The sequence below is a fragment of the Eulemur rufifrons genome, chromosome 2 (assembly GCF_041146395.1).
Source record: "Eulemur rufifrons isolate Redbay chromosome 2, OSU_ERuf_1, whole genome shotgun sequence".
Taxonomy (NCBI): Eukaryota; Metazoa; Chordata; class Mammalia; order Primates; family Lemuridae; genus Eulemur; species Eulemur rufifrons.
The window spans coordinates 87,908,244-87,912,971 of NC_090984.1; positions in this window are offsets into that span (position 1 = coordinate 87,908,244).

The window sequence follows — 4,728 nt, forward strand, 5'->3', positions numbered from 1 at the left end:
TGAATCTTCTATTCTTATTGTGCTTTGAGTATGTCTGTTCTTAAATTTACATCAGTATAGTTATGAACCCTCTTTACAAGAGAAGACATTGGTTCTAAAGCAACCTAAATTTGAGCAGCTCAGCCACTTGTAAGCTACTACAGGTGCATAATATAAGATAAATCTAGAACTATTTAAACAGATACACCTAGCTCTATAGCTATTATGAAAGAAAAACAAATGAGTTTTCATACACACTAAAACACAGGATAAATAAATCTAGGTTATTGTAGGGGCACTTTGTAACCACCACTGAGATATTAGCCTCTGAGAAAAAAAGCTGGTACGCTTTACTTTCACATGATACAAAATTTATTTTCAGAAAAGACTGAGTACCTTATCACCATAAATCATCTTGATACTGGTACCCAAAAAAGTGTCTTAAAGAGTAGAGATTTGGTTTAGAAATTACAAATAATAAAATATTTAGACTATAGAAGCACTTATCTGACAAGACTATCCATTTTTATTTCTGCCATTCATAAAGAGACCTAAAAAATAAATAAGAAAATCAAGTTGTAGGTCATCAATGTTTAACTGACTGACACATTAAAATACTCTTATTTTATGGACAAGCAGTAAATTAAGATTACAAATTAGTATTTTCTTCATTTTGTAAAAATATCCACATATCAAAATGCTGATAAGAAACCAGAAGAAATCCTAAATGAAAATGTCTTAATGTACAACACTAACTCCTATTAGTTTTTCTCTAACTTTTGAATACTTTACCGTTTGAAAATGGAACCCAGACTTGACATATTTTACTTTCCTGCACCCCATCATATCCATATCGTATTCCCCATACCTAGGCTATTTCTTAACTGGTCTTTTCTCAGGACTCCCAAAACCTGCCAAACAAAGCCCGCTAAAATGATTGTCAAATTTTTCCCTGCTCACAGCCCCATTACATGTTTATTTAATAGTTGTCAAACTTTTTTTTTTTTTAAAGGAACTCCAAAACATGAAATGAGTAAGAGCATGGCTGCTTGTAACCCCAACCAAGTAAAGATGTTGTGTTCTACCACTGACCATGTGTATGCATCTATTGTGGCTTAAATATAACAAAATTAGTGTATATGCCCCCAGTCTGGGAGTTATTAAAGAAAAAAAAAAAAATCACGTCTTTGGATCTTGACTGGTTTAAACACACAATAAGCATTCATTCAAATGCTAAAGGCACACATTTCTTACTGAAGTAATTCATATTAATTAACTGAAGGGTAAGGTATACTATTTTAAAAACACTGGTTCAGAAATGTATTGATCAGAAGCTTCTAAATTAAGATAAGGCAGTGGTTTATCTGAACAGATCTGGAAAACTGAACCTTAGAAAATATAAAATGTGGGGGGACCAATTCTCTTGTGAAAGCACAGTAGAGGGATTTTTCTTGTTAAAAGAAGTTAGGGTTTCCTATCTATCCCAATACAATCACAATGATTTAAGAAAACTAGTAGCATAATTAAAACCAGGATATTGGTTTATTAGCTCATACAGGTTTAAGTCTGGCTTTGTCATTTACTTAATTATCTCTTCTATAAAATGAGGATTAGGTACCATTTAAAGTGACAATGAAATGGAAATATTTAGGTGTAAATTAAATTTGCGTAAGATTTTAATGTTGAAAATTATAAAATTACAGAAAATAAAGGAATAAAGTGATCAGAAGACTCTTGTTAAGATGTCACTTCTCCCCAAAGTGATTCAATGTAAAGAGACTTTTTGGGAGAGGAGGGACAGAAATCAACAAACTGTTTCTAAAAATTTATATGGGGAAAGTAAAGGAATTAGAAGAGCGAGTACAATTTTGAAAAAGAACAAGTGAGAAGACCCACACTACCTGATTAAAAGACTATTTACTATAAAGTAAATAAAACCACCCAAAACAAAAACCTCATACCATACTTTAACTCAAAAGTGATCACAGACCAAAATGTACATCAAACTATGAAACTTCTAGAATAAAATATAGATCTCTGTGAGTAGTTTAAGAAAGACTTCTTAGATACTACACCAAAAGCATGATCCATAAAAGAAAGAAATTAACAAATATTTTCACCAAAATTAAAAGCCGCTGCTCTTCTAAAAATACTGTTAAGAAAATGACAAGGCTAGGAATGGTAGCTCACACCTATAATCCTAGCACTTTTGGAAGGCCGAGGCAGGAGGATCCTTGAGCCCAGGATTTCTTTTCTTTGAGACCAGCCTGGGCAACATAGTGAGACCCTGTCTGTACAAAAATATTTTAAACATTAGTCCATGTGTTGGCTCACACCTGTAGTCCCAGCTACTCAGGAGGCTGAGGCAGGAGGAAAGCTTGAGCCCCAGGAGTTGGAGGCTGCAGTGAGCCATGATTGTGCCACTGCACTCCAGCCTGGGCACCAGAGCAAAAATATTTGCCAATTACATCTGACAAAGGACTTGTGTTCAGAACATAAAAAACTCCCAAAATTGAACATGAAACCCAATTTTTAAAAATGGGCAAAAGTCAAATGGACAGTTCACTAAAGAAGATACATGAATAGTAAACATGTATGTGAAAAGATGCTCATTATTTGTTAGAAAATGCAAATTAAAATCACAATGAGGTATCATTCATTCCACATCTATTAGAATGTATATAATTAAAACTGTACACATCCTGACCACAGTAAGCATTGGTGAAGATCTGGACTAACAGGAATGCTCATTGCTAGTGGGAAAGCAAAATGGTACAGCTGCTTTGGAAAACAGTTTGGCAGTTTCTTATCAAGTTGAACTACTCCTAGATGTTTACCTAAGTGAAATGAAAATTTAATTTACATGATTCACACATAGTGTATGATTCCAATTGTATGACATTTTAGAAAAGGCAAAACTGTAGGGTCCGAGAAACGGTTTCTCAGGGGCTGGGGATGGGAAGAAGAGATTAAGCACAAAACTTTTTATAGTAATGGAAATGTCCTATATTTTGATTGTATTTAATTAAAAGATTTTAAGTTGGCAAAAAAATAAAGGGAGGATAAGAGATATCATTTAGTGGTTTTATAAAATAAAACCTCTCTAAATTTAACTTCCTTTCCTTTTGTAAACTAAAAGGCAAGAGTGTATTTTCTATTTTCTGTGTTCTTTATATTCTGTAGGGAACTAATGTTGAACCAGAGTCTAGGATATATTTTTGGATTAAAATTGAATGCCCCTTTAACTGACACTATACAATAAGAGGGGGTTATAGTATATTCGCTATGTTCATCATATTCATATTTCCCCAATATGAGATGATAAACATCTTAAAATTAAAAAAAAATTTCATTCCGATTTCCTAGAAGTCAAAAATTACATCATTGCTAAATGAAGCTTTTCATGATATGTGAGCATATTAGATATAACAAACAATTTTTCACTGTTTTAAGGATGATCTTTGGTTTAAAGCTGTCCTGTTATATTTTTTAGTTGGTAGTTGTTCTCTTACCCACCTTTAAATTAGGGTGAATTAAACTAAAACAAGATAACAAAAGCACAGTTAGTCCAGATCTTCACCAATGCTTACTGTGGTCAGGATGTGTACAGTTTTAATTATATACATTCTAATAGATGTGGAATGAATGATACCTCATTGTTGTGGTATGTGCATATGTAGCTATATATTATCCCTCACATAAATATTAGAACATTATAAATAAAAGTATTGTTCCTTTTTTGACCACCCCGTTACAAGGGGTAATCACTCCATTTAGGTGTATCCTTGCAGTCTGCACATAACATTTCTCTAAAAGAGTAAATGCTGGTATAATATGGTTAATATATAAAGTTTTTTGTAATTTTAAAAAAGTTTTTTAAATTTTTTTGAGACAGGGAGGGCCTTGCTCTGTCACCTGGGCTGGAGTGCAGTGGTGTAGTCATAGCTCACTGTAGCCTCAAACTCCCAGGCTCACATAATCCTCCTGCCTCAGCCTTCTGAGTAGCTGGGACTACACCTGGCTAATTATTTTTTTTTTTTTTGGTAGAGACAAGGTCCTGCTCTGTTGCCCAGGCTGGTCTTGAACTCCAGGCGTCTGCCTCCCAAAGTGCTAGGATTACAGGCATGTGCCACCATGCCCAGCCAGTTAATATATGAAGATTGCTGAAGAGCAGGATTCCTTACTTATGTATCTTGAGTTTGTCTTTGAAGAGTGTGATTTGGACTTATATTTGATTTCTACTACATGAAACCACAAAATAGAATTTTAGGAAAATTCACTTAGAGAGTTGAACTATAAGATCCACATGGGAATGGGAATTATTAATTTTTTTTTTTTTTTTTTTTTTTAGGAAAAGCCATCCAGGTTCAGGACTAATGTAATATAGGAGAATTATTCTTAAGATGACACCAAGGAAATGCTGGTAATTTAGAGGGAAATGGTATAGGAGAATTAGGGGTATAAAGATGATAATATATCACCTTTATAGGTTTGACTTGAGAGTCAGCAGCAACCAAGTGATAGCAGTAAAAATTCAATGCAAACATTTGGATGCCTACAATGTATCACATAGCCAAGGAAGATTGAAATGTAAAGTTAAGATACAACAGACACATTTAAAAATCACTTGCAAGATCCATTAGAAATGTATGTGTTATTATTATGTATACATATAATATATGTCTACACTGAACTACAAATATGTGCTTTGGGAAGCGGAGGACAGGAACTTCTTTTTTTCTCTTAGAC